This window comes from Larimichthys crocea, chromosome VIII (assembly GCF_000972845.2).
Source record: "Larimichthys crocea isolate SSNF chromosome VIII, L_crocea_2.0, whole genome shotgun sequence".
Classification (NCBI taxonomy): domain Eukaryota; kingdom Metazoa; phylum Chordata; class Actinopteri; family Sciaenidae; genus Larimichthys; species Larimichthys crocea.
In genome coordinates this window covers 4,293,307-4,317,189 of record NC_040018.1, presented here as the reverse complement: position 1 = coordinate 4,317,189, position 23,883 = coordinate 4,293,307, and the positions used below count along the sequence as shown (strand labels likewise).

Below are 23,883 nucleotides of genomic sequence, written 5' to 3'. Positions count from 1 at the left end.
CAGTGTAGATGTCAGTAAATGCCTTTAGGGACGATGGTGGTGCATTTGTTTTTAATGTTACTGCTAGGTGTATGCTTAATATTCAAAACTGTTCATCTGCCTTGTCACTCATAACAAAAGGAGGGGACTCATTATCAATCGAGCAAAAGAAAACTGACGGTAACTATTAACAAACATGTAAAATATTTCTACAGTTCAGGTGTTGAGAAATATCCATGTGAGTTTTGGCCAGCCTTGCTTTTATTCTGCATGATGCTTTGTTTTGAGAAAAATGCATCCTAACCCAAGGTATGTTTGTATTCTTTTCTTGAGGGTGCTCCTCTCCTTCTCTCTCTCTCTCTGTCTCTCTCTCTCTCTCTCTCTCTCTCTCTGTACCTTTGGAGCTTGTCACTTCTGACCTTAATTGTCCCTTTTCGTTTCCTTCTTTGTTTTATTTTTTGGTAAAAACCTTCAAACTTCTGGATTTTCTACATTCATAACATTTTGTAGACAGCAATATGAGATGTGATTGAAAATGGAATATGTGCAATGTTGATTAAAGAAAAATATAATATATTCAATAAAAATTCAGAAAACAAAAGTGTTTTATGATGAGCTTTTTTTGTCAAAGGTGAACTGCTTTTGCTGTTATACATATATATCAACAAGTCCAGGTTGAAGGCCATTACTACAACCCCATCGCACATACATATACGCACACTAACACTGTAATGTTTGCTTATTTGTCATGTACTTGTGGTTCATCTATGAATATGTTTTATTTTCAGAAACACTCATTTTTACTGATGTTTACATATGTACATTAAATTCAATTGAATTTTATTTATATAGCACTATATCATAACAAAAGTTATCTCATGACACTTTCCATACAGAGCAGGTCTAGACCGTTCTCTTTATAATACTATTTACAGAGACCATTCCACCATGAGCAAACACTTTGGCGACAGTGGCGAGAAAAACCGTGAACCTACATGAATGTCAACACACCGTTGGAGATTAGAAGTCCTTGTCAAGGCCAGAATCCGAAATCCAGGCTTCTTTTCCAACACATAACTACAACAACAACAAAAAAAAAACCTACCAAATGTCCAAAAGGTCCAAAAAAGATTGAACGTGTTGAGAAAAAAGAAATCAGGAACAGAATTTAGGCAATAGAGTTTAACCCGAGTTGGCCTCAGAGCTGAACTGAAGACCCTACGCCCACTCCTAGAAATAATGGTGTCAGCACTTTTTACTTTTACTTTTACTTTTTTGGTTCCTGCATATTTGGATTTTCTAATCGCCATATTACAATCTCTCAAAGGGTCATTTCCATTCGCCTCTATACCGTTATCAGCACCATGGAGCCTGATTCAGGACTTCTTATAATCCTGCTGTACCTCTTAGGCCCAAAGTTCAAGGCCTTCACACAAAGTCTCAGCACTGTGAGTCTCTGTTTCAAAGCCTGATGCCGCCATTTTGGTTCAGGAGATCTTTTTGAGGGTTTTCATTCCTCTGACTGAGTTTGCAGACTACATCTATTGTTCCCAAGGTACTATAATGAATACAAAGTAAGACCAAACATTGAGTTTGAATAGTAAAGTCATCTGTGATATACTCCATTACATTTTAAAACACACTTTATGGTTTGTAACACACTTGATAGATTTATGTTCTCTCACACTATGCAGCACAGCCTTACAGTCACTCACTGTAATCTGGAGTTTTTCTTACAGCAACACCCGACTTGACTTGTAACCTTGAGAAATATATTATTCAATCCTCTGCTCGGTTACAGTACAGTTCAGTGCACCTGCCCAGCATCTGCACCACACTCAGCTTCAATAACGCTTCTCATGTTTTACCTGCATGATAAATAAAAAGTGAGCTTCCTGGTCATAATTCAGAGCGCCGCAGAGCCTCTCTCCTCATCTCTCACCACACTATTAGCTGGAGAGTCAGTTACACTGCGAAATGAAGCCAATGCAGAAGTGGCATGCAGTTCCTCAAATCGCTATTTGAGTCTCCATAAGTCCCCATGTTCAAATGTCCAACTTCACAGCAGAAATAAACATGTTTACAGCCTGGTACAAAAAACAGTTTTGGTCTCTGTAGCTAATTTCCCCGTTCATGACAACTGTACTGAGTCTGAATTTATATAGAACTCACCCGTTCAAATTATATTAAGACTTAAACCTTTGCAAAATTTAACAGAGTGGCTACTTTGATTGACAGATGGCTCGTTTGAGCACCCAGACTTTATTCAGCTCGCCTCAGCTCCACTGATGCTCCACCTTATTGCCCAATTTTGGATGAGCCGTCCAGAGCCACCTCACTCTGACCTTCTCGGCTCTTCAGAAACATATTTGTGACATCATGGATGGTCCAAACAGAGCTGAGAGAATCAAACAAATGTGTTGCACTGTTCTGCATCATCCTACCCTCTGTTTGCATCACAGTTAGCTTTGTAGTCGGGTAATGGGCTGGTTGCACTGCAGATATTTTGACATGTCATTGCTGGAAACTCACAGCTTTATTAATGATAGCTGCGTTCCACTTAGAGGAGGTCCTGCTATTGTGAGTGCTGATTCACTGTCACTGTTACTGGGACACTCAATGAAACTGAGCCGCTGTCCCCCACCTGTCTTTTTCTTGCTTTGACATGTCAAAACGTCTGCTGTGCAACCGGTCCACTTAGGTAATTCTTAGACAAGATTCAGTGGGTTAAAAGTTTATAGCCCACCCATGCTGTTATCGTGCATTGCTCTCTGTGCTCGACTGATGATTCAAATCTTGCACGTTTAGGCTGCATCCCTGCTGCTTTCACTTGTCAGTTTAAATGTGTTCACTGCAGTAATGGTGCTGTCGCTACAGAGCTCAACACATAAATTAGGCGACGAATTAGTTCACTCACAGGAGTTTCCAATAAAATACTGTTTAACCTCCAGGCCTGAGTGGTGTCAGCAGCTTCATTAGTAGTCACATTGGGCCGTCACAAAAAGGGGGAAATGGAAATCTATTTGAACTTTCTCTATTCTGATTTCACAAAGTCACAGTTGTGATGATGGTGTGATTATAACCTGGAACGACAAAGTGAAGCGGGTTATTCTTTTCTGCCGTCATGTGGTGGCTTCAGACAAATATTTTACCATCCTTTTGCTCAAGCACTACTTCAGCACCACAGGAAGACCACAACATTATAATTTAAAGAAACTGATACATCTTTTCAATCAAACACAAACCAATCATTGTACTCGGGGTGTCAAACTCAAGGCCCACAGGCTGAATCTTATGTGGCCTGTGAGGGCTTAAAAAGGCATATGATTGTCTTTTTTGTGACGCGCGCAGTAATGGCATCCTCCTACTAGATTGCAGCGTTTCCACATAAGTGTTCACTGAGGTGGTTTTCCAACAAGTGGAGATGAGAAATGTCTATGAAATAATTTCCAAAATGTCCAAGAAGAGAGAAAGTGATGCAGAAGGAAGGCAATTTAATGATATGTGTTGTACGTTGTGTGCTAAATTTAGCCTCCGAGAAAAACAAATTGTCCATGGTTTAAAAGGCAGACTGCAATCGTAGCAGGATATGTTCATATAAGCTACAGCCAGAAATGATGCAGCAGTGACAGCTAGCTTTATTGTGGCTGAAGAAAGTATTTTTTCCCAGAGGGTGCATTTTTGAATGGTGCCTGCGAAAGGTGTGTGATCAGATGTGACCATATATCGACTCTTAAAAATGTCACTTTGTCAAGAAACTCCATTGTGCAGACTAAGTTCAGGAACTAGCAGGAAATCTGACAACGCAGCTGGCTGAAGATTCACCCAATGATCTGGCTTTTTCATTAGCCTTAGTTGATGAAAACACATGACATCTCTGTCACTGAGGAGCTCTTGGATGTAGCTGCCATGCAATTGGGCTGAAGTCTGTAAGCCAAAATAAAATGTCGGTGTGGCTACCGATGAAAAAACAGGCTTGGTTGGACCGATGAAGTCAATTTAATAACTTGTGTTTGATTAGGTCTGTCTGTTATTTACTCGAAAAGTTTAATCTTTGATGGAGTAATGTGGGTTCGACACCCCTGATCTACTCTATTCTCAGTGTTGATGACAATGTTATGCAATCCAATCCAATGCTTGGTGTCGACACAAAGAGAAGCCAACTTGCTAAAGCTCAGCACGTCTCCCTCCCTGACTGTAACAGTTTTGTTTGCTGTTGGCTGAACTGTTGGGACATGTTTATGTACATCACACAGAATCAGCTCTGTCAGCAGGGCCTGAGCTCACGGTGACAGAACGTTTTCATCCACAGCGGCCTTTTACGGTGGTTGCTTTTGAAACTCGATGCCCGAGCCATTCATGTTCGACACTGTTTAAATATTTTAAATGGGTCCGTTGTGGTGCAATTACTTGACTCTTGGACAAACACCAGTTCATCCATCAAGCTGGTTGATGGACACGCTGCGACCGTGTTGCAATTTGCCTACGAGGATGCAGCCGGTTCACCTTCAACAAAACCTTCACAGATCCACAGTAAAGCAACAAAAACTAAACTTTATTAATATTTTTAATGCTCCACAGACCTAAAGACACTAAATGTGTTTGTCATGATGTTGTTGTGCATGACAGCGACCCTGAAAGGTCGATGTATGACTCTGGGATCGGGTCATGGTGAGGTTGAAGATATATATAGTAGCTCACCCTTTACAGCTGTCTCCACAAAACAAGGTCTACCCTACACAATCACACACACACACACACACACACACAAACACATAAAAAAGACAACCACAACAACACAGACAAGCACTAAATGTTTGCCACACAGCCAGACAAACTCATTCAGACGCCTGCTTCGTCATTGTGAGCCAGCCTAAAAAAGCAGCGGTGCAGAACATGTCATGAACTTTTTTTTTTTTTTGGCTAGTGTTTGTGCTTACATAAACGAAACAAATAATAAACACATTAATCAGTCTGAGATCTTTGCAAAATATCTGCAACTTCTTGGACTTCTTATTTGTTTTTTGTGCAACTCCACATATACTGAAAAATAACATTACTAACAAAGTACTGTTTCTAACGTGCAATGGGCCGACAATGTGTGTTCTTACATTGTTAAAGTTGTTGTCATTCACATGTTGTTTCCACTGTTTCATTACTTATGGATTCTATATTTACAATAGACCACTCTCAAACTTTAGTATAAGTACTGTTGTGACCACTATCAATTAAAAAATGCCGCTAAGAGGCTAAGCAGGCTCTTACACCTAAAATACACTGCATGCGAAACGGCTCTGCTCCGGAACGACAGCGTACTCCGCCGTCCGCCAACTCACACATAATCCATTTGTGATGCGCACTAGTGCGACTCCAACGGCCACCGAGTGTTGCAAGAACGCACGAGATCGCGAATTCACGCATAATCGCGCGATATTGCCGGCTGTAGTTTCTTTGACTCCTGCAACGGCATTCCACGCCGCATCTTTTTTTCTGGTGTCCTTATAAAAAAGGATGTGAGGTGTCACAATTGCTCGGTTGATTTTGGACCTCCAGAATCAACTTCTCCTCATCCATGTGGGTCGACGGGTGAAAAGACGCCTCAAAACCTCTGACCTGTTGACTTCAGGTCAGCCTCGCCCATTATGACGTGTTCTTGTAATGAAACTCGATCTGCGGTGAACACAGAGTATTTTATTTTGAAAATCAACCAGGGCTTTATTTTGTATTTTGTTTCCTTCCCCGCATGGTCTGCTCTGTGCTGAATTTATGCGCCGTGCTCCGGCGTCCGTGAAAAATAGAAGCTCTGCGTATGTGTTGCGGAGGGCTCCAGTCGTTCCGGAGCCGTGATGCAGCGGGACTGGAGACTGTGTGAGCTGACACATTGACTAAAATTGAAACGTATTGGCTCCATCGCCATGGCGGAGCCGTTTCAGAGCCATGCACTGTATTTTAGAGGTTACTGTGACTTGACAAGACGAGACGACCAGACAGAACATATCCGAGCCCTGCTCACCCTCTTTGTCTGAACACTGCCACCAAGTGAACAGGTGAAATAAGGTGAGAGGGCACAACCGCACCCTGTGCCAATTGCTGGAAGTGATGGAACATATAAACAAATAGCCTACACTACAAAAGCTATACATGTGTTTTAGATTCTACAAGTACTGGTGGCACGTGAGATCCCTTGCGTGGTACGCTATGTGAAATTTTTAATAAAATATATTAATTTAGAAACATTTAATAACATCAAAACTACAATAAATTTCAAATGAAAACACTTAGACTATGAGAACCTGTCATGTGTTCTTTCGTACCCTGTTCCATAGTCACGTCACATTCATGCAAGTAGCACGTAGCACGCATGGCAGGAAGCGAGTGGAGGTAAGATTAACGCTTCAAAAACACAGACTCCAAACAGGAACTATAAGGAGGAGAAGCGTGGATCAGGACTACCTCTTTTACACCCAGGTAAAGGCGCGTTACAGCTGTGCCGCGGTCACCATAGCAGATAGCTGCCAGTCTAGTCAATGAGAGCACTCACACAGGGCGCGTCCCATGGCGCGAGCATTCTGTAGCATTTCTATTTTTGATGTGAGCCGCTGTTAAACCTCGTAAATTTCAACAGAGCAGATCGCACCAGACAGGAAATCCGACACAGAATCAACGTAATAAACTTCCGCCCCCTTTCAAAGTAAAACACAATACACAGTTCATGTCGCTTATCACAACTTCACATCAACGTTACGTCATGACCGGTGGCACCAGGTGATCAAAGATCGATCAAAGGGTCTCAATATGAACGATGAGAGACTAATTGTTGAAGTGGAACAACACACAATCATTTATGACACAACAGATGCTTTTTGTAATCTCCTCCACGTCGGAGAAGCAAAGTCAGCTGTTTGTCGTTGTTGTTTTCTTCATACACAGTTTATCGCGGGGTCTCGCGTACGTCCAGGATTCTCGTGTACGTCCAGGATTCTCGTGTACGTCCAGGATTCTCGCGTGAATACGGCCGACTCGCTCCGCTGCCGTTACGCGGCTGACGTGTCCGGTGTGAGTTGACGCTGGGCAAAGGACGCAGCTAAAACGTGGCGCAGCCGTCACGCTGCCGTTACGCCTCCTGTGTGAGTCCCGTGTAAGTCAGATTCTTGAACTGGTTTCGTCCAGTCCACACTGACTGAAATGTCTGTATAGCTGAATAGGGCCGACCTACAGTATGTTATTTTAACGTCTGTTTTACTGGTGGTACTTGGATGGCGGAATATTTTCTGAGATGGTACACGGTGTAAAAAGTTTAAGAAACACTGAAATAGACCATAAGTAGTGTTGTGTGCACAATAATATAGCTTGCTGTCTAGGATTTTAGAGTATATTAGCTACAAATCCAAAGGCTGTCACTGTTATTCTCAGTCAGGGAGCTGACTGAAGTTTGTGAAGCATGGTAATGTTAAAATACAACACTGTAAGCTCAAGTTCAGCGTGAAGAATGTAATTATGTGTGAATTATTACCTTAATTTTAGATGAGCCAAGGTTAAAATTGTTTTAGTGTCTTTGGGGCCGAACACAAAGCGTAATATTCTTAATTTAATTAGAAGCATTATATACAGAGAGAAGAAAACAAGTCAGAGTGCTGCCGCAGCACTCCTCAGCTTCAAACTGATCATAGCTTCTGTCAGTTTCAGCTTAATGTCTTCCACGAAGAGACTCCATCACTCAGAGGTGTAAGGCAACACCTGACAGGAAACAATATCTCGGCACATGGCTGGAGGCTGCACTCATACATTCATGCCAGTGAATTTGGCGTTCACCGTTTCCCCTCTGCATGGAAACCCAATGCCGCCACGGTGCATGCTGCTGCTGGCCCCTTGAAACCCAATCGACCAAATCCCAAAAGGTACCTGCCCCACTCCTTTACAAAACAACGGCACTGCCGCAGGGCTGCGGATGGAAAAGTTGTCAGCAACAATTGTGCTTGCTGCAATGGACAAACTGCTCTTTTACATCCAGAAAATGTCAGTAGGCCTTCTGCCAGACAAATACAGCATGACTCAGGCCAGTGACCTCCCCAGGGGAACATTTACCAGCTTCTGCACTTAGATCCAGTGGCGCTGACCTTGGACTTACTCCCCCAGCAACCTCCTTTCACTCTCAATTTATTAAATTTGACAGTCAATGACATTGGATAGATGTGTTGCAAGGGATAGATTTACAGCATTCTGTCATATTTATCTATGTCTGCGATGATAAATTTACATAGAGTAGAGATTGGGACAGCTGGACGAAGGTGCAGGACAGAGATGAATGGATAGACATTTAGACTAATATTAATATAGCAAAGTTCACCGAATGCAAACATCCCGACGAACTGCGTTGTAAGATCAATTCTCATAAAGTGAGAGCAGGAGGAAAGAGACGAGAGACAGCAGTGCAATCCCAAATGAACTGAGTTACATCAAACCATCAGCGATTTCTATTGGATTTATCTCACAGCCCAACAGCTGCTTTGAAGTTGAGAAGCTTAAGCAGCTTGTTAGGTTTCAAATCTTTCTGCACACAAAGTGAGAAGAAGAAATCACAGTTTGGGTTGTCAGGATAAGGTGTTATTACTCTGATAAGACTGCTCGAAAACAACAGGCACATATTTTTTTTTTGTTTTGTTTAAAAAGAACTGTATCGTCCATATTTTCATGGTGTTTGAATGTTTATGCTTTCTACTTGTTTTTTTTCTCCTTCTGGGGTTGGATGTTTTCAAAAGACATAAAGTGCCATCCGTTGTCAAAATGTCAAATCTCAGATGCTCAGAGCTGCGCTCACCGACCCAGAATAGAGCCTCTGACAGATCTTCATCCATCTCTGACACTTCAAGGTGTGAGAATGGAAAGAGTTCAAAGGTCAAAGTGTCCAAAACAGGCCCACGTCTGGTTTGGCATCTGTACTTAGCAGGTCTGGCATCTCGGAGTTTGGGGGGGTGAGGGAGGCCCTCCCACGACGTGTAAGTGTATCCTCGTTGCCAATCATCACTACTGTCTCCAAGGTAAGGTGGAGGTGAGTCTATTTTTGTTCCAAGACCAAAAATAAAATTTAAAAAAAAGTGTTTTCTCTGCTCATGTAGTGGAAAAGACCAAACAGGTGACAGAGAGTGTCCTTTTCCACCTCGACCATCCCTCCACTGCAGGCCAGACAGAGCGTTTCCCAACACAGCTTCCTCCGACGGTGATGCATGATAGCCTGAAGTGGTCGCGCAGCTGGGTCACCGCTGAGCACCTTGCCGCTCCGACACATCTGTGAATACCAGCTCATACTGTCGCAGACGTGTGCGATCAGGTCACCCCGCCGGAGTCGTAGCTCTCTCTCAAATTTATACCGCTTGAAAAGAGAGAATAAACAAGGCGGCAGTCTCACTGACATCTGAATTAGTCATGTGACCAGTCTCGCTCCACTCATCTGCAGGAGATCAATTGAAGTGTATTCCCCAAACTCCAAAGGATGCTGGGAGCAGAGAAGCGGGTAGTAACTCCGGGAGGGGTAGGAGAGGAGAGGGGAGGGGAGGATGGTTTTTTCTGTGTTGAAAAGCACTTGGGTGAAGTGTGTGAAGGGAAAATTCTGTTTGTTGTCATGGTAACAGGCAGTGTGGTCTGTAGCAAAAACATATCCCTAGCATAGAAGCGTGATCAGGATCCAGCGGCTCCTCGCAGCACATCTTCTCCTCCTCCATTTTGAACGTGGGAACGCTGATTGTGTTGCAAATGTTTAATGATCCGCGATGCTCTGAATCATACGAGAAACACACAGATCAGCCGAGCTGAAGAGGAACGAAGGGTGGTGGTGATGGTGGGGGGGGGTTTCATGTGTAAAACTCGGCTGTAGTACTATCAGGGTGGATGTAGGCTTCATTAATGGGAGGTGAGTCACAGAATTGTTGTGGGGAGCGCTGTTTTTCTTTATGATGTGTGGGATTTTAACGCAGCCATGCATAAAGGCGAGAAAAAAAAAAGTCAGTCACAGTAACGTTTACTGTAAGCGTGATACAGAACAATGTACGAGGCAGATTTTAATAACTCATCGGGTGTAAAGATCACCTGATGATGTGAGAAATAAAACCACAGAAATACAATGATGAACACTGTTGGGTGGCACCAGAATATATCCACTGACTTGTCATGGTTACCAACAAATTATGCGTTCTGATTAAAGACACACTTCCTCTGGTTGTTTGAACAGTGGCAGTGAAAAGGCATTTTGAGACGTGCTGCCAGATTTGGGCCATTGTGCAGAATAAAAACACGCCATCTCTGCAGGGCTCGATGCATTTTAATATTCCTGCAGGACTAAATTCAGCAGGATCGAGACCCTTATCCTGCTTATTCTTTCTGACTTAATGCAGGCTCCTGCAACTGTGAGGATGATATGTAAGGACATATGTAAGAAAATAAAATAGAATTATTTGAGTGTAATATTCAGAATACATCAGACAGTTGGAGAAACTCCTAATCTTGATGATATTATTTCATTTTCCTCTTCAGTGAATAAATAATAACAACTTATAAAGAGACTTTCGTGTACATTTTCAAAAATGTACAGAAGATTTATTCTCTCTCTCTCGGCCAAACATTCAATTTTTCAATAATGCCACATAAAACTTCCCATCTGTCATTTAATGATGTTTAGAATGATTTTGGCTGCCGGCATCCTGTTGGAACAAAATGCACTTCAAAGATGAATTATTAGAATTAAAATGATCCGTTTAACGCTGATGAATTAAAAATATTTTTTAGTATTTTCACTCTTTAATAGAAGTAAATTAAATTCAGAGTGATACAGCAGAACAGTGGTTAGTACCAGAGTCAAGGGTTCAGATCTGCTGGGGTTAACGGAGAAGTTAATGTGAAGAATGTTTCCTCGTTTGTGTGGCTTTCTTCCACCAACATCTCAAAGACATGATGGTTTTGATGATGGACATGATGGTTAGGTAAACTGAAACACTCTAAATTGTTCAGTGGTTCAGTGTTTTAGCTCTGTAATCGACTTGCCATCCAGCCTTGGAACCAGACAAATCTGTGAGTTCATGTTTTATTTGTTCTGGCTGATGTGTCTGGTACCCCTTCTGTTCAGATTTCAAACCAGCCTGGGCCAGGTCACAACCACTGACAACATAAAGAATGGACAGCTGAAGAATGCCATGTTGGCAGTCCTGCCTCTTCTAAAAAAAAGGGCAAACACGTTGGTCGTCAGTGGACCTGAGGCTTCTGCAGCCAGCCTCAAGTGGTCATTCGAAGGAACTGCAGTTTTTGGCACGTCCGCATTGGCTTCACTTCACAGCCACTGAGGTTGCTGCTTGGTCACAACGGGGCAGGTTTGATACAATGACTGTACAGAGGAGCGCCATTAAGGCATTTTTTTGTTTTACATCCACATCCAAGATAGCTGCCGCTGATGTAGAACGCAGTAATTTATTTCTGTCACATAAAAATTGGTCTAGCAATCTCAGGTTACTGATTAGTAGGGAAAACGTGTTGCACACTGTCGCTCCATATTTGTTATATCAGGCCATCCATGGTTTACCCGACCTCTTGCCCAGTGTGAGCCAGGATACACTCCCCACAACCTCAAACGAGTGACAAATATAAATTCTTTTTAAGTTTAGGACTGTAAATGGAAAATAACCTGCCAACTGACAGCATTAGGATTAAGTGTAGGTTAGGATGGGGATTAAAAATGTGGAATTAGGAATAGACAGGGGTTTAAGTTACGGTGAATGCTGTAAATGGAGGTCGTCAGAAACGTAGGAAGACAAATGTGTGCGTTTGTGTGTGTGTGTGTGAGTGTTTCACAGAGGAGAAAGAGACAGCGCATCAAAAAGCAGGAAAGCCATCTACAAAGATCCTGTGTGAGATCTAGGACACTCCAGTTCTGGATCTGCCAGCTTTCAGACTTCACTGTGAATGCAACAAAGAGAGAGACAGAGATCCTCGCGCAGAAATCACACCTTTTTCCTTCAAGATACACACCAGAATGAAACGCACTCTTTCACACGCACAGAAGAGGAGAGTGAGTGACTGAAGAAAGCAGCATATGCAGACGTTGCATGCGCCTGCCATTCACTCTCGACTGTAATCCCCTTCGCAACCACAGCTGTGAACAGAAGTCTGCTTTTATTGTCTGTGCGCGTTTGAGCAGAAAAGCCACACGTCTTCCTTTTCCTTCAAGAAAACACGGCTAAAATTAGCATGACCTTTTTAAAATCTTGTTTTTTCCAGGCACAGAAATAGAAATCAAATGGCTTGCAGGGAAACAAACGCCTCATCCCCAACTCCCCCCCACCACCACCACCACCACCACCACCTTCTCATTTTGAACATCACACAGTCTGCGCCTGGGAGCTCAGGCTTTGCATAAAATGAGCATTGATAAATTTAGCCGCGCTTACGTAACTCACACTCAGTTTGAATCTTACTGATGAGGCAGAAAAAGACGTTCATTTCGTTTCAGCTTCGCCCTCTGGTGAATGAATCTTTGCGGTAAAGCCGCAAGTATGCAGCGGCGGTGACAGCGGCGCTTGACAAGGAGCAGGCATGGGGAGTCACTAAGCTGATGAATGCCACGCTGTGAAGGTAATGTTGTAGAAGTGCTTGTCAGGAGTTAACCTCCCTACTGCCTAACCTACAGCCTCCACAAAATATCCATAAACCCCAGAAAAGCTATCTGTTTTTTTGTGTTACCTTCGAGTAAAAGCTACTGGTGGAGATTAAAAAAAATAAGAAAATTAAGTGTTAATATTCACAGAATAGTTGTTTTACAAATAGCTCTAACACCATAAAGAATAAACCCTGTCAGTTGTGCAGGATGTGTTCTTTTCTCTTGACTGCGTTCGAAGGCAAGAAACACTCAGACGCACTGAGGCACGATGGTGAGATACCCATCAAAGAGTGAGGAGAGCCGAGGAGAAACCACTCTCCTTCAGTTTGGAAGGACAATTCTGTATCAATCTGAATACACCCGCAGTCACAGACCCGTATATTGTATTAATTCGACAAACAGGTGATGCATTTCAATCTCACACACAGACACACACACACACTCCTGACTTGGGCTTCGGTGGAGAGGGGCAGACGTGGGAAATAAACAGCACGGCTGCAAAGCGACTGTCAATTCATCTCATCACCGGGAAGCAATTACCTCTCTCTCTAGACTGTTGCTTTAGCCGCTTCTCTGCTGCACGGAAACATCCAGAGACTTGAAGGGGAGAACATACTGAAGGGGGCCGCACACAATCTCTTCCAATTCTCCCCTGGCAAAATGACCATCCAGCCATGCCAAATGTGGATCAGGAGCGTGCGGGAGAAAGAGACAGAGAGACAGAGAGAGAGAGATGAGAATAACACAGGCAAAAGGAATTCTGGGTAATACAATGCCAGTGATAAGCCTTTAGATACTCCTCTGTCCATTTTGTTCAACATGAGCAGACACTGTGATGGTTGCGGGCCCCGACGAGCACTAGGTGGAGAGAGCAGTTTCTCCACTGCGATATCTTCTGATAATGCAACAGAGCAGGAGCAAAGCGGAGCGAGAAAAGACTCGTTCTTCAAGCTGCGGAGAAGATTTTAGCAGGAGAATTATTTAATATTCCGTATATGAAACACCGTCTTTCACAGGCTGATGTTAGACCTTCAGGGTCCGCTTGTTGCTCAGGACAGCGTGTAACAACTATACTGTTGAACTGCTGTTTGTAGCCACACCCGTTAGTTTTTGTTTTTCTGTTTTATTACTGGGTATATCCTTTCTATCTCTTTCTAATGCTGCCTCCGGGGTTCCCTCGTTGCAAAATGATAAGATAGTGTTTCCTGGTCATGTTTTTGTTCACAGGCTTTGGGCGGCTGTGGTTGTTTTATTGAGTGAAGCACTTTGTGTTACATTCTGTTTCAATGAATAAGTGCTACACAAATAAAGTATGATTGATTGATTGACTGACTCTACTTTATTACTTCATACAGCAGGACAGTATAGTTTATAAGAGTAAGATAAGATTAAGACTTTCTTGATCCCACACTGGGGAAAATTCACCTGTTACAGCAGCTTGTGTACACAAGAAGCACTTTGCTCTCCTGTCCGCTCTCACAAGTTGAAAGCCCGTCCAGAGTTAGCAGCAAGCCTGAAGTGAGTTCCTCTGTGAGGCACACGTTGCTACACTCTTGATACTTCATTTTTGGCCAATTCTAATCTTTTATTGTTATTATGTCCAATTGAAAGGCAGACAGGAAGCCTGGGGAGATATGTGGTATGACTGTCACTTTTTAACCAGCTATAATCTTTGAATACATTGAGTACAGTGCTGAACAATTAGCGGATTAATCTATTAGTCTTTAAAAGGAAATTACTACATTATTACTACAAAAGGAAATCACTATTACAAGGAAATTAAAGTCAGTTATTAAGATAAGTCAAGTCAGTCTCTAAACGCTTTTCTCAATAGAGACCGGGGGCAATGTCTCACTTTCTTTGTTCAGACTGGGTGGAAACAACTGGTTTTATGCCTTTAGGCCGACTCTGAAGAAGAATTGTTTCTGGTAAGGCGTGTCTTTGAAAATATGTAAGGGTAGTAGGTTTCTTAGTGACCTCTCCCCAGGCCAGCGGTAGATCTCCTTTCATCTGTTATCGTGACAGTAGTTAAGCAAATATGCAAAACATCTGCAGTTTCCTAACACATGTCAACTACCTTCGGTTTTATATCATTGTAAACTGAATACATTCGAGTTTTGGACCGTTGTTCAGACAATACAATGCAATCTAAAGAGACACAGCCTTTGTCTCTGGAAAGTCGTGAAGGGTATTTTTCCATATATTTGGATATTTTATTTATTAAATGGTTAATTGATCAACATAACCAGGGCTGGGCGATATGGTTGAAAAACCACAAAGTTAAAAAAAGGCCCAGCTCTACAAGCAAGTCATAGATTAGGCAAATCAGTGACCATATTAGTTGAATACCTTTGTTTTTGCACAAGATGTCAAAAGCAGCTACTGTGGTATGTATTTCAAATAAACACATATTAACTCTTTTTTAAAGAGAACAGTACGTCTTTCCCTCTTGACGTCTAAACTCTGACGTCAGCAGGACTGATCAGGAGTATAAATGATGAGAGACAGCGTGTGCATCTGGAGCTACAGCAACCTGGGACAGATGTGTCGTTAACACAAATTGCGTTATTAATACACTCACAAACCCCCGATGTGCCAGATAAACTTGATATCTTGCAGTAATGCGGCGAGAAGCAACCCGCTCAAACTTTCATCTTCTCGATGAAATGTGAAGGACGAGCTATGTCAAACCGAGGCAGATGGGAGGCCCAGTCTCTAAAGCCCACTTTACTAATTAAGGTCTAATGATATGTGATGTTAAAATCCCGTCCCCCAGCTATCTTTCACCACATGTTTGGGTACGTTAGACTCTTGACCTCTGGCTTCCACAGATGCCGTTTCCAAACGACACGAGGTGGCCTTTGCTCTGTTTACTCCCTGCACGTAGTCGACGCAGAGAATTTAAATGAACACTACGGTATCAGCTTTACACTGTGGATGCTGGGTTAATGTCCCATTTGCACTTACTGTCATCCGGTCCAACTCTTCTCCTGTTATCACATTGCTCTTGCAAATATAAAATGTCAACAGGCCTTTCCCTGAAACACTTAAGGTGGTTTGAATTTCAAAGGAGCGTTCCTTTCGACACAAAGTAGATTTATATGCAGACCACAGCACCGACCACCAGGAGTAATCACCTGGATAAGCTGATGATGTTTACACGGTTCAAGTGGTTGGTCAAATAACACAGTTTTCAGGGATTAATTTAATAATTAAGCTACAGGGCTAATAAAGAAGCACTTTTAATGTCTCAAAAAAGGTATACTGCCTCTCAGAGACATGTAGCTATGACACACATCTAGAAATATATGGAAGACAGATCAGACTCAAGAGATTGAGTAGGTTAAGTAAGCGATAATTTGTGGCAAGGTGTCTTGATATACAAAATTAACAGAGCAGATGGAGGTGAGGAGTGGCATTCCCTCCACTGAGATTGAGTTATTTTTGGGTGTGCCTTTCATTTTTGTGCTTAGACGGGTAGGTGACAGTACTCCCATGGTTTGGATAGGCATTTAACTGTTGAATCGTCAATACAAAAGGTGGTTCTTTCTCAAGTCAGTGCTACCACACTGTCGCCATAAAGATGTTGAGAATGATGAGAGAGATGAGTCTTCAAAGTAGAACTGCAACAATTAGTCAATTAATCGATTAGTTGTCAACTATTAAATCAATCATCAACTGTTTTTAAGAAAAGAAAATATCAACATTTTCCTATCTCAGCTTCTCAAATGCGAATATTTTCTTTATGTTGGTAAACTGAATATCGTTGGTCAACTTCGGCTGATGTAATCAACATTTCAACCATTAAAGTCGGATGTTTCATTGACCAATCCAACCACTCCGACCTCCTCCCTATGCAGACTTTGTCACCTGACTTTCTCCTCGGTGTGCTGTAACACTTCATACAGGATTTTCTCCCGTGTACATGCATGAAAATATTTGTCAACAACACCTCGGCCAAAAAAGTTGGAGGTACTGAAATTTTAATGTTCATAAATGATCTACTGTGTACTGAATTACTAATGCAGAAGGTGCTGCAGTGTAGATGAAAGGCCAACAGTGAAATGTATGAATGCTGAGAGGTTTCTGGGAGAGAGATGAAGAAAGAACACAGAAAGCTTTGTAATCAGCACATGGAGTGGTCTTTTTCTTTGGACTGTACTTAAGTCAGAAAATAAACAACTCCAATGATAAATCAAGGGTTAACATCCCTCCCAACTAGAGCGAGAATGATAAGTTGGCCAGGCCAATATTAGATTAGTGCAGATATATTGGTATACATGCATATGTCAAACAATAAGTAAAAAGAAATTCCAAATGAGGTTCAAGGTTTTTACAAGCCACCCTTACACAGTTTGTCCACTAGAGAGCAAGATGATTTTGCTTTGTAGAGGTGGGTAACTAAACTTAAAAGGACCAGTGTGTAGAATTTAGTGACATCTAGCGGTCTAAGTTGCTGATTGCAATCCCCTTCACTCACGCTCCCATTGTAACCATGAAGAAGAAAGTATGGCGGCTGCTGAAACTTGCAAGAAATGTGAAAAGCCGTATCCAGTGTTTGGGCTACTGTAGATACATGGAGGTGCAACATGGCTGACACTGTAGAAAGGTATATATACCTAGGACTCTAAGCAACAAAAACGTAATGATTCCTATAATTAGAACGCTCTCTAAGTCTTACAGTGGAACCCCACTTGCATGTCTCTGTCACATCTTGTAAATATGCTACATATGCTAAGTTTGTACAGGGTGTGTACATGTGTGTACACGGTGTGTCTGACATCCGGCCAGCTTGAGCTGCTCTGTGTTTGATTGACGTGGGCTGTCCGTAAAAAACAGAGCAGCCACATATTCTCGGGCAGAACAGAGCAGAGCAGAGACCTGCTTCTGAAATGGACCGCAGTGCTTCTGGTGGAGTTTGAAACATGGCATACATGGAACATGGCGCATGCCGTGGTGTAATGTGGCTGTTATGTTATGTTCATGCTATGTTTAAATAAAAAATGTTCATCCTTTTATCATCACATCGTAGCCCTCTGAATCTAAATCGAATCATGAGGTGCCTCGACAATCCCACTTGGTCAGAATAAAAATAGAAGAAGGTCAACCATCTGCAATCTCATAGAAAACACACTCGGACCTCTTCGACTCCCTTCATGGAGCAAACGTTTGACACCATTGGAGAGAAAGCTGTATTGAAGTGTCAGACTCCACCAGCTCATGCTCTGCGAAGGCCTTCTGTTCATACCGACACCTGCCACCACGCAGAGAGAGGATGACATACTCAGTCATCATCTTCTTGTTCGGACAGAATGTGGTGATACAGAGAGAGATAGACGGACAAAAGAAAGACAGAGGTGGTGAGACAAAGATAGAACAGGGAGGGGGGGGTGTTGCAGTGTGCTGTACGCCTGCAGCGAACATGACCCTCCCCGTCTAGACTAAACCAAACACCAACACACACCAAGTCCCTGCTGGCTGGAAGCTTTAAATCATGCACATAAACAAATGCAGAAATCCACTGGTTGTTTGGCAATGATAAACTCTTCTTGCTGCGTACACATTTACCTTTTTCTTTCATTATTTCTTAGTTTCTTTCTGCATTCATAGCCTTCTTTCATCTTTGAGGCTTATTCTCTATTAAATACCCTTTTATGTGGATATACATGATTTAACAATGTTGTTTTTATGCCTTCCTTTTATTTCAAACCAACAAATCAATATTTATGGAAGCAGTGAAGACATTTAAGATCTATTAACCTTAGAAGACATAGTTCACACTTTGACACACCGTTAAAATTGCATGTTATGTTTGCATAACCCCACAAATGTTTTCATTCTTTATAAATTGCTTTGCTTATTTTTATATTTCAGTTGTGTTCTTGTATTCGATTTCCTTTTTTTCCCTCCCCCTGTTGAAACGAATTTCTTCGCTGTTGCGGTGACAGAATTTCCCCACAGGGATCAATAAAGTTTCATCTCATCTTATCTTTTATGAATCCGTGCACAAGGGCAAAACCATCAGTAACATAAAAGACAACAGTGAGTGTGAAGTCAGGAACAGAGAGGTGACCACTGCAACCTTATGTCCTGTGCTTTATATTTATATACGTTAATAATATCATATTAATAATATCAATAACTGAAGCTGCTACAGTCTTAGGTAAACCACCAATGTGATTATCATTCCTACCTGTTATGGTAACATTTTACTCCACACTCCACTCAAGCACGACACCAGTGATTACATAAACTGTTAGCAAATCCACAAATCCACATGCAGCTGAAATGCACATTATCATCGTCCATTACATAGAAACAGGACTAAAAGCCACACACAGGCAGCCTCAGAGGCCTCGTTATGTTGCTTTTATCAATAATACGGTTGGACGGTTGAAAAATGGGGAGATTGCTTTGCTCTGCTATGATTGCAAGTAAGGGAATGAAAAATACTGTTTATCACTAGAGGGAAGGACATGTTGTTACCATAAAGAAACCTTTTAGTGTCTGTGCGGTGACCATTTTAGGACATTTAGCTCAACTTTGCATCAAAGCAATACTCCAGCGTCCAAGCACGACTCAGCAACGTGAGCATACTCACTGATAACTGCCGCTTACAGTGAAAGCTCTCCTGTCATTAGTACAATGTTTGTGGCAATTCAAGAAAAATCACGGAAAAGAAAACGTTCCCTCAAAAGTAAATAAAAAAAGATGAAATGGTTAAAAATGACAGATTTGTTCACATGGAATTTTGGATTGTTGACTTTTTCCATCCAGTTTTAACACTGAATAAACACTAATCAATTCAGACTGCTTTTAAAAACACCAAACAAAAATAATGTGCCTGTATACTGCATAATGCACTACAATCCATCTCATGATGAATGCTTTAAATCTGGCCAAATAGCACCCTAACTGTTTTAGAGTCTGTGAGTTCTGTTTCCATTCTAAGTAAATATAGAATCTGCAGAGGTATCCAAAATGTTCACTCTTTTTTATGATTTCTCAGCTGACGGTTTATTTTATCAGTGATGAATAGGATTTAGCAAAGGCCAGTAAGACTAAAGACTAATTGAGGACTGCCAACCAAAATGAGTTGGCACTCTACAAGAGTTTTGAGAAACAAGCTTCCAGCTGCCTTCTGTTCACTGCTACTGATCATCACAGGAGACAGACTGGCAGGATGTAGTGATGGCAGTGCTGGTCCAGGTCCCCAGACCGGCTCTACAGAAGAATTTATGTCTCCCTCGCTTTATGCACGGACCCTCTAATGAGTTCTGGATGGATTCTGGTTAAAGGTATGTCTTTAAAGCTTCTTCATAGACACCAGCTTGCAGTATGAGATATTGCAGATAAACAGACGTTAAAAATAGCGCACTAAACAAAACTCGGTGTGGGAACATTTTCTCTGAAAAGGCAATAAAGTAAAAAATGTAAACTGTGTTATGTTACTCTTAAGTTAAGTAGTGGTACTCGCACTAGTACGTCGTGACTCACCACATTAAGGACAAGCACCCGGCCGCGGTGACTCTCAGACAAAGATTCCGTCACTGTTAGCCAAGTAGGAAATGGTATCCATCCCCTCATGCCTGGTTTATGGTACATGTTAAGTATTTTGGGATGAAAGTAAGTGTTAACACCAGGCAGCAACCTCCATGGATGTGAAGTGAAGCTAATGTGGAAGTGTTCCTGGGACAGCCACTTGAGGCTGGCTACAGAGTAAGTCAGCCTCTATAAGCTCCCATGTCAAAATGTAAAACTTCGATCCACGTTTTTCCTGATTTTTGGATTAGCCTCAAGCAGGCGCGCAGATAGGTTTGAGAAACTGGGGGGGACGAAGCTCATGAAAATCATTACAAATTATTAACTGTCATCACACACAGAAACCCCCTCACAAAAATGCTAAACTCGTTTTAAAAAATGCTGAGAAACTGGGTGGGCTACGTGCGTTTAGTCAGTCCTTGTTAAACAGTAGGCCTATGCTCGTGCGTGGCGAGGAAAGTCAGATTAACATTAAAACGGCATTACGTTATTAATGTCCAACGAGGTATTTACATGTAGGCTACAGGCTACGCGGAGACAGAAGGCGAAAGTTTGTCTCTTGCCTCGTACGATTTTACTTTCACGAGAGGACATTGCTTCGAGACTCTCAGAAATGCAATGTGGTGTGATGAAGTATATATTTAAAAAGTACAATTTACTTACAGAAGTGACTTTTTGAAAAAATGACGCAATAGTCTTTTGCTTTTTTGTTGTCCTTCTCATCATGCCATGCCGTGCTGAACGTGCAGCTAGCTGTCCAAGTGATCAGTTGGTAACCGTGGCAACCAAAGTCGACGACGACTCCACACTCTTTGCTGCACAGTCCAAACGAGTCACTTGCTTGATGCGTACGCGTTGTTACACACAACGCATGCACATCAGCACACACCTCAGTAAACCAAATATTATGTTAATTCATATTTTGGTTTCCTCGTGATGCTTGAATCAGAAGATTTGAAGAAGACAAAGTTTAAAAACAAAAACAAAAAAAAACAAAACGTTAAGCTACATAAAAGTGGGTGGGACGGATCTACGGTCATTCAAAAGTGGGTGTGTCATGACACACCTGACACACCCACTATCTGCGCCCCTGGCCTCAAGCCGATGGAGGCAGGACTACCACCACACAACAGGCTTCACAACGGCTCTTCAAAAAACCTGTGGGTGACATCACAGATTCGACGTCCATGTTTTACACGGTCTATGGTTAACACTTCCGAGACCAGACCACCCCATGGCTTTCCATGGATTGTGCAAAGTGGTACAGTAGCTCTAAAATGTGCCAGTATCTTTTTTTCCCCAGCTTTTATTGAGAAGCCATCACCCCACTTAAAAAACAACAGAAACAACCATTTTGGTTGTCACAGATGAAAAAAGGCAGTTATAAACAAATAAATCCTTCTTTTTAAAAAGGTGTACTCGGAGAGCAGAAGAGCTCAAATCAAGAGGGCAGGTTTTTCTCGTGATCTGAATACATACTAAATAAACTGTGTATCTTATTGCAGGCAACATCACACAGTGTGACTGAAGTCTCTCCTGGTGTTTTTTTTTGGTTTAAAGTGCTGGAGTGAAGTGCCGACTGACTCTCCACTCATGGACTCAACCTCAGTGACATGAACGCCCACTGCTACTCCCAGCGTCTCTGAGCACGAGTGTAAAGATGTAACAGGACACAGCATAAACAACTCAGCTGGAAATATGTATTGTTAAAATGGTTTTGATGCGGTATGTATTTCAACATTCAGCTCCTTTATCATCAGTGTATATATATTTCCTTTCCCATAATACTAGGTCACGTTCAAACCAGAAAAGGTATACGTAGCAAGGACTCTCAAGTCCCACAAGACTGCAGCGAACACCTGAACACTGCAACATCAAGCTTATTTAGAAGAATTGCAGATTCACAAAATCGCACCGGAGGGTGATCTTACGTATCATGAACAACATTTAAAGCCTTGGTAGCTTTTTCAGAGGACATACAAACTGAAGTGTAGTTTCAAAGTTGTGTCTATATATTCTTCTGTATCTGAACAATCTTCTCCACACCTAAAATACAAACAGGCAATCCTGCCATAAAGCTGCTCAGTAAATAGTCCAGACTGAGTTGCACCTCACCTCACATACCTTTGTGTGCTGAGGTTTGGCTGCAGATGAAAAGAGGGTATTGTATTTTTGGTGGCTCATCAGCTTTGTAAAGGGTGCAGGTTGATTTGCGCATGGATCAACCTGTTTCTTTTTGTTTTGTTGGTTCCTGATTGGTTTTTACTTAAAATAAGGGTTATAACAGTACAATTCATCTGAAGCTGGATATAGTAAGACGTGAAAAGATGCATATTTTTCCATCAAATCAGTCAGCAAAGGCATTTCATGCTTTGTCTGTCATAGTGGTTCTTGTAAAGAGACAGTTGTCATCCTGTTGAAATGAGGGATAATCTGCAAGCTTGCATTGTGTAGACTGTGTACTTTGCATGTCCTTTGCCTGCACACAAAAGATGAATTAGTTGCAGTTAACAAAAGCCAAAACGCGTCAATGGGGAGTTCAACGTCATTAATAGGCTTTGAGTTTGTGTTTGAACGGGTTCATAGCTTCCTGGCTTTCCTGTACAGAGTCGATGTCATTTGATGTAGCAGAACACGACAAATAAAACAGAGGTATGCTTTCAAACTGATGTATGAGTAACATCAACATCCTCTTTGTGACAAAAAGATACATGAAGCACCTTAAAAGTTACATGAGGCAACAAAGGCTTTTCATAGAAATGCAGAAATTGTATTGTGCGGGGGTCCAACTGTGATCCATGTTTCAAACATGGATCACAGTTGGAGTCGATCTCAACAACATAAAAATTATATAATATTAACCCTTTAGTACAATTCCTGAACGTTTCTGCAACTCAAACAGCTCTACCTTAAAAAGAAGAGGAAAAAAAGGTCGACAATAGTGTGTTTATTGCCGACTCTTCTGTGAACTGCACCTCTGTCTCCGACAGTGACAGCCAGGTAAATCCAGCACTTGAACACTTGAAGTCACAGTGTCTTGGTCTCTTTCCACTATGCCCTGGTGGGTCTCCCTCACAACATAATCTTACAGCTTCCATAAGATTTTAAACCCCAAGGATGCTTTGTCGGCAGAGCTATTTTTAGATTTACAGTGGAAACCGAGTGGAAAGCCGCAAAGATAAATAAATTAATTAAAATCATGGATAACAACGGTTCTGGTTATTGACGACAACTTAAACTATCAACTATACAAAGCTCAGGACTTTATTTTCTGTGTTTTGATGCACTGGGTATGATTTTAAAATGACGAGGACTCCCAGGCGTTATAGTGACATGCTGCTCTTCCTTACAATGTCTGGCAGATGTTTTAGGAACCCCTGCCTGAGAAACGATTGGACGTGATTAGACATTTTGACTGTTTGTAGTAGGAAAAGTGTTACCAATAATATTCACTGTGTTCTTTTGAAGGGTACCAGTAAGTCATGACAGTGCGGCAGTGAACTTTTTCTACTATAATATGTCAAAATGTCCTGAAACATGACATTAAATGACTCCTTAGTTAGTATATATAGGCCTACAGTGTGATACAGGCCTACACCAGAACCTCAGCACCTTTGGAGATGCTTCTGCAGTCCTCCAACATCAGGCTCACAGTGAAACAGACCATGATTATCATTCTGGCCGATAAAACTGACCCACATCTGTCAGTTGCCAACGTATCA

General features: G+C 41.9%; 1 protein-coding gene across 1 annotated transcript in view; it reads right to left on the bottom strand.

The window, feature by feature from the left end:
• The window catches only part of LOC104920623 (gonadotropin subunit beta-1), a 117,214-nt gene that overhangs the window by 72,656 nt on the left and 20,675 nt on the right, over positions 1-23,883 (bottom strand). The window contains exon 3 of the mRNA XM_027281719.1: positions 13,160-13,570. The gene's annotated coding sequence lies outside the window, so the exon portion shown is untranslated. The remainder of the gene's footprint in view (positions 1-13,159; positions 13,571-23,883) is intronic.